The following is a 7115-nucleotide window of genomic DNA, read 5'->3' as shown; positions in this document are numbered from 1 at the left end:
ACATCACATAAACATGGGCTGACCGTACATGGGTTGGACCTGGGCATGGATATGTAGGCCCTAGTCCTTTTTTATGTGGGCTAACTGGGAATGGGACAGAAATGGGCTACACTCTGTGGGGCCCATATAGTTTCAGTATCATGGGCCCCACATAGGAAGCCCATGTGGGCTGACCACATTGAACCCACATCACATAAACATGGGCTGACCGTACATGGGTTGGACCTGGGCATGGATATGTAGGCCCTAGTCCTTTTTTATGTGGGCTAACTGGGAATGGGACAGAAATGGGCTACACTGTGTGGGGCCCGTATAGTTTCAGTATTATGGGCCCCACATAGGAAGCCCATGTGGGCTGACCACATTGAACCCACATCACATAAGCATGGGCTGACCGTACATGGGTTGGACCTGGGCATGGATATGTAGGCCCTAGTCCTTTTTTATGTGGGCTAACTGGGAATGGGACAGAAATGGGCTACACTGTGTGGGGCCCATATAGTTTCAGTATCATGGGCCCCACATAGGAAGCCCATGTGGGCTGACCACATTGAACCCACATCACATAAACATGGGCTGACCGTACATGGGTTGGACCTGGGCATGGATATGTAGGCCCTAGTCCTTTTTTATGTGGGCTAACTGGGAATGGGACAGAAATGGGCTACACTCTGTGGGGCCCATATAGTTTCAGTATCATGGGCCCCACATAGGAAGCCCATGTGGGCTGACCACATTGAACCCACATCACATAAACATGGGCTGACCGTACATGGGTTGGATCTGGGCATGGATATGTAGGCCCTAGTCCTTTTTTATGTGGGCTAACTGGGAATGGGACAGAAATGGGCTACACTGTGTGGGGCCCGTATAGTTTCAGTATTATGGGCCCCACATAGGAAGCCCATGTGGGCTGACCACATTGAACCCACATCACATAAGCATGGGCTGACCGTACAATGGGTTGGACCTGGGCATGGACATGTAGGCCCTAGTCCTTTTTTATGTGGGCTAACTGGGAATGGGACAGAAATGGGCTACACTGTGTGGGGCCCATATAGTTTCAGTATTATGGGCCCCACATAGGAAGCCCATGTGGGCTTTCCACATCGAACCCACATGACATAAACATGGCCGTACATGAGTTGGACCTCAACAAGGAAATGTAGAACCCATAGATTTTTATGTCAGTTAATGGTACAAAACTTTGGAACATCTTAATAGAGAATGTGGTTAACCTGTAACTTTCAAACTTTTCACTATATGTCAAAAGCAAAAGCTGCAAGAGCAAGAAACTAAAAATTTGGAAAAAAAATTACCCAAAGTATCAGATTGATGGTCTTGCCAAGGCAATTTGTACTCAGTTGGCCTCTAATGTAGTTGATATGAAGTGTAGAAGCAATTGCATAAGCTTTTCTGTCTACAGAAGGAAAAGCTTTCCTTGGATGGTTACCTCGTCTTGGAAGTCACCAAGGTGTATTGTATTTGTACCTAAAACATGCTCACTATGTGATCTCTGTGTCTGGCTCATTTACTAACACCGACATGACACTACGCTTCCAAAAAGACCAGGATATTGCCATTAAAAAATAATGCTTCAATGCTTTATTTTTTAAAACAGTTCAGTATTGTTCTTACTACACTTTGAACACCTAACGGTTTTTCTTTTTATTATTTACACTAGAACAGTCCAGTCCAGTCTGGATGTGATTTTTGAGACATAATCTGTTTTAAATATGCACCATGTATATGTAATCTTCTGCTCACTCAAAATTAGGTTCAGATCTGGACTTTTCACCTTGCTTTTTTTAATGCAAAGGGTTTATTGCAGCTTTTTCACAACAGGATTTAATTCTTATTTGGAGAAATTGTTCAGATCAGACCATTGTGAAAAATATTACAAAATGTTTAGAAAATAAATTTAAGCAAAACTCATTATCAAGTGAGAAAGACTAAAATTTTGAGCATCTGTTTCATATATCTGCAAACATTTTCCAAGTTGTCAGCATAAATAAAATGAAATAAAAACTTAACATTTCTATTAATGATTAATTTTATATATTTTAATCTGGTTGCAATGATCTTTTTAACCTTTTTATTGCTCTATTGCAGCGACGTCAAACTCCAGTCCTGAAGGGCAGGTGTACTGCAGCGTATAGATGTGCCTCTCCTGCGCCACACCTGAATAAAATAATTAGTTCATTAAGGCTCTGTAGAACTTATCTATACAAGGAGGAGGTCATTAAACCATTTCATTCCAGGGTTCTGTACATGTGGCACATCTATACGCTGCAGGACATGGAGGACAGGAGTTTGACACTTGTGCTCTTGGCACCTTTGCCAATAAAGATTGGTGAATTGAAGTAGGCATTTTACACATCCACTAAAGAAAATAGTTCCAAAGAACATTTGAATAAGGAGGACGACCGTATTTATTTATTTTTGTTTGAGCACGTTTTTGAGTGTTACATCGGTTTTACATTTGTTAAACCGATGTAACACTCAAAATTAATCTTGTGTTTCTTGGAAAACGTAAAATTAACTGCGGATGGATATGCGGTTTCACACTCCAACGTATTCTCCTCATCAGTCCGTTTGCGCGGAATCTGCAGGTTGACTGTCCTACGAAACAATCTGTAAGTACTTCTCTTCTGTCTTTTTTACGTGTATTATATCAAATTTTAGGGAGATTTTAAATCGCCAGTTAAAGAAATGTGCTGGTCGTAACAGATCGGATGACCGGCGCACCCCAAAAGATTATTTATGGGTTGTTTTTTTTATCCTTTCCTGTGACAGTTTTTTCTGATATTGTTAAAACACAATAAATAATCTACCATCAATAAGATAAGAATATTTTGGTGCAGAGCGATTTCAAACTCCGTATTGTTTTGAGCCATAACATTTTCAAATAATGCGGCGCCATTATTTGCTGAGCTACCATTGGTTCATTTGAGCGCTAACCCGGCAGAATAAATTCGGTTCACTAAAGAATCTAAGTTGCTAGCAGAATTTGTTTCAGTGTCTTGACACAATAAAAACACTTGCATGATTTAAAAAGAGTAACTATTGTGATTTCATTCTATGTACATGGGCTTTTAATAATCTTTCTCACAATCAGTTAAACCAGCATGCATGGGTGGGTCTCATGCATGCTGGCTTGGCTGGGACCCACCTATGCAAGGGTGCTTTTTTTATTTTAAATGAAACTGCATTGAACGTTTTGTTGTGGGCTAGATTGGTAGTGATTGGGCATGGATTTTGTGTGGGTGACTGCATGAGCCCCATATGTTTAACCTAAGATGGGAGCCATATTGTTGACCCATTTGGGCTAATTGTATGGGCCTTATTCAGCATTAATGTGGGCTAACTGGGAATGGGATAGATATGGGGCCCCTGCGATGGACTGGCGACCTGTCCAGGGTGAACAGCCCGGAAAGTAGCCGGGGATAGGCACCAGCAACCCTCCTGACCCCATTAGGGACAAAGGGTGTATAGAAAATGGATGGATGGATGGATATGGGGCCCACTTGGTTTCAGTATATTGGGCCTAAAAGCTTTTTTGTAAATAAAATAAAGGCATAGCAGTTAATATTTTTAAATCATGTTTGTTTTATCATGTAAGTGACACTTTAAAGTGTTTTGTTTTCTCATAATTTGTTTCAGTCTGCAGCTGTTGTGTGTTGGTCTATAGACTAGTCTTCAGTGGCCAAGCCTGATTCAATGATTGAAAGATGAAGAATTTCTCTGATATTTTTGCAATATTTTGCTAGCACTTATGTGAAATATACTTATATTTAAGTGTAGCTCTTGTTCTTTTATGTGTACAATATTTTAGGATTTATTAGTAATATTTATTAGTGATTTTTCTAAACTACTCTTAAGATTAATACTACTGTCAGTCCTGTCACAGTACCAAATAAATGAGGATAATTGCATTAGTGAAACTGTTCAGTGTTTACAATATAAGGCTTCAGTGATTAATCTATACAAAGGCTGATTTGCCTTAAATATATATAGGCTTTTTGAAAAGCCCAAATGTTATTTTAACTGGACTAATAAATATTTTTCGCAGACTTCAAGAGCATCAACCTGTGAAGATCGCCTTTGACGATTTGAAAAAGGTAAATTAATACAAAAATTAAGCATAAGTGGGAAATAATAACAAACTGATTAATAAAAATAAAATGTATCATGTATTCTGATTTCAAAATGTTGTCTTATTATTGTCATTATACCTAAGGTTGCCATGGTTACAGAAATTGGAGGAGTGTCCAGCTGTGCGAGTCCTCATGCCCCATGAATTGGCGGTCCAGTTCAGCCTTTTTGGACGACATTGGAAACACAAGCTCCGTGACCCGCGTCTCTTTGAAGTTGTGTATGGTAAATATCAATTTTAATGGTCAGAGTAAATTCTTTCTCCACTTTTCTTTCTTAAACATATGTTAATTTATTTTGGTTGTTATATGCTTTTTGTTTGGTATTTTTAGTAATCTTTTAGGTTAAAAACTGAGACTTCAATTTTTGGTTTTATTTTCATAGTTTTCTTTCATTGTGTTGAGAACTTAAAAAGTTTTGTTACATGACAAAATTTGAAGGTAATATTGTTTGTTTTTCAAACAGTATTAACAAAATCTACAAAACCATAATAAAACCTTTCTTATGCCAGTAGTTGATTTATATAGATGGATATATTTAAAATTTACCATAAGAATATAGTTTTTGTACATCATAATAATGACTCAAGAGTGCTTTTGATTATGGCAGATCTCTGCAAGCATTTTTGCCCCATGAAGGGGGAGATGCAAATCTCATAAATTTTACACTGTACTAAAGTAAAATACTAATACAATTTCTACCTTTGCTTGTTATTTTAGGGACACTTAAAAGAAATGGATCCATCTACAGAATCACACAAAGATATGGAAAAGGCACTCTCAAAGTGGTTTACTGGAGCCTGTGACTGGTGGAAATAGGAAAGTTAGAACAACTAGGGAGGCTGTCAGTTCAAACTCAGGTGGGCAGATCTTTCAAGATGGACAGTTTCAATAATGTATGAGAGCTTTCTAAGTTTAAGCATGCATGTGACATGAAGGTTATTCTTAAAAATGTTTGACAAAACGGTATTGTGAAAGATCTATATAGCTCTGGGTATGTATATACATATATATCTACAGTACAGACCAAAAGTTTGGACTCACAGTTGTGTCCAAACTTTTGGTCTGCACTGTATGTTATATAGATGGTATTTAGATTTATACATTAATATAGATCTTTACAGATATATGTAGGTGTCTTTATATGTGTGCAGCTATAGATATATGTTCATTAATCTATATTTATAGATCTGTTTATATGTTTGTTATAGTAAACTAGTTTCTGTTTTCAAAATGCCATGTGAATAATTGTTTTTTTTTTTGTTTTTTTTTAACAGCGCATTTTTTGTTGTGGCACCATTTGCTGAGTGTTAATGAAGTTCTAATAATTGCTGTAGTGAGGTAAAAAATAACTTCTGACAATATTTCAAATTACAAAATAAAACGCCTTGACCAAAATAAATTTTTCATCTCTTTTTTTTTCTATTGCAAGTTTTATGCTAACACATTTTAGGACCTTTGTTTTGTTGATCAAGATTGCATATCTAAGAATGTAATTCACTTCCAGGTTAGGTGAGAAAGACCCCATTGTTCCTACAAGGATAAGGCATCTGGGTCCCACTGAAAACCCAGTTAAAGCCCATTAAAATATACCTGGGCAAACCCATGTGGGGCCACCATGGAGACCTTGGACAAACCCACTTGTTACCCATATTCTAGCCCAGATCAGACCCAATTGGGACCTAGGTAAATATTCCTCAAGGCACCTTCGTGGGTCATACATGGGTCTCATGTAAGATAACCATCTGGGCCCCACTGAAAACCCAGTCAGAGCCCACTGAAATCTACCTGGGCAAACCCATGTGGGGCCACCGTGGAAACCTTGGACAAACCCACTTGTTACCCATATTCTAGCCCAGATCAGACCCAATTGGGACCTAGGTAAATATTCCTCAAGGCACCTTCGTGGGCCTCATGTAAGATAACCATCTGGGCCCCACTGAAAACCCAGTCAGAGCCCATTAAAATCTACCTGGGCAAACCCATGTGGGGCCACCATGGAAACCGTGGACAAACCCACTTGTTACCCATATTCTAGCCCAGTTCAGACCCAATTGGGACCCACATAAATATACCTGAAAGCACCCAAGTGGGCCACAGGTGGGCCTCATGTAAGATAACCATCTGGGCCCCACTAAAGACCCAATCAGAGCCCATTAAAATCTACCTGGGCAAACCCATGTGGGGCCACCATGGAAACCGTGGACAAACCCACTTGTTACCCATATTCTAGCCCAGTTCAGAACCAATTGGGACCCACATAAATATACCTGAAAGCACCCAAGTGGGCCACAGGTGGGCCTCATGTAAGATAACCATCTGGGCCCCACTAAAGACCCAGTCAGAGCCCATTAAATTCTACCTGGGCAAACCCATGTGGGGCCACAATGGAAACCGTGGACAAACCCACTTGTTACCCATATTCTAGCCCAGTTCAGACCCAATTGGGACCCACATAAATATACCTGAAAGCACCCAAGTGGGCCACAGGTGGGCCTCATGTAAGATAACCATCTGGGCCCCACTAAAGACCCAGTCGGAGCCCATTAAAATCTACCTGGGCAAACCCATGTGGGGCCACCATGGAACCCGTGGACAAACCCTTTTGGGACCCATATTGACAGCCCTCTTTTAACCCATATGGGGCCCACCTAGGTATGCTGGCTGGGTGGGAGTACTGAATAAATCCATAACTGAAACCTCCACATAGGTAACATTAGTCTCTGATTTACAATGTCTCAGCGTTGACGTCTTCATTCGGGGCCATGGTGGGACCCCCCCACCCCCCTCTGCCTATTGGCTGTAAAATTCCTCTTCACGGATTTGGACATGAAGTGGTTTTGACATGACGTGGTTTTATATCTGATGTTTCACGTCTGAGGAGATGGAGCCAACAGGAAAATTTTTAAATAATAATAATAAAAAAAAACCCAATAAAAAGCGATTCCAGTCGACGTACTC

General features: G+C 39.9%; 1 long non-coding RNA gene across 2 annotated transcripts; it reads left to right on the top strand.

The window, feature by feature from the left end:
- The first annotated feature begins 1184 nt into the window (after positions 1–1184).
- Positions 1185–6363, top strand: LOC122837539. Of its 2 annotated transcripts, XR_006371779.1 has the most exons (5): positions 1185–2636; positions 4073–4121; positions 4241–4380; positions 4875–5014; positions 5432–6363. It is a non-coding gene; the product is annotated as an uncharacterized LOC122837539 (long non-coding RNA). The 2 variants fall into 2 exon arrangements; XR_006371778.1 differs by lacking the exon at positions 5432–6363 and having other exon boundaries at positions 4875–5399.
- The last annotated feature ends 752 nt before the right edge of the window (positions 6364–7115 follow it).

The sequence above is a fragment of the Gambusia affinis genome, linkage group LG09, assembly GCF_019740435.1.
Source record: "Gambusia affinis linkage group LG09, SWU_Gaff_1.0, whole genome shotgun sequence".
NCBI lineage: Eukaryota > Metazoa > Chordata > Actinopteri > Cyprinodontiformes > Poeciliidae > Gambusia > Gambusia affinis.
The sequence above is the reverse complement of the archived record's forward strand: the minus strand, read 5'-3'. Positions and strand labels throughout refer to the sequence as shown.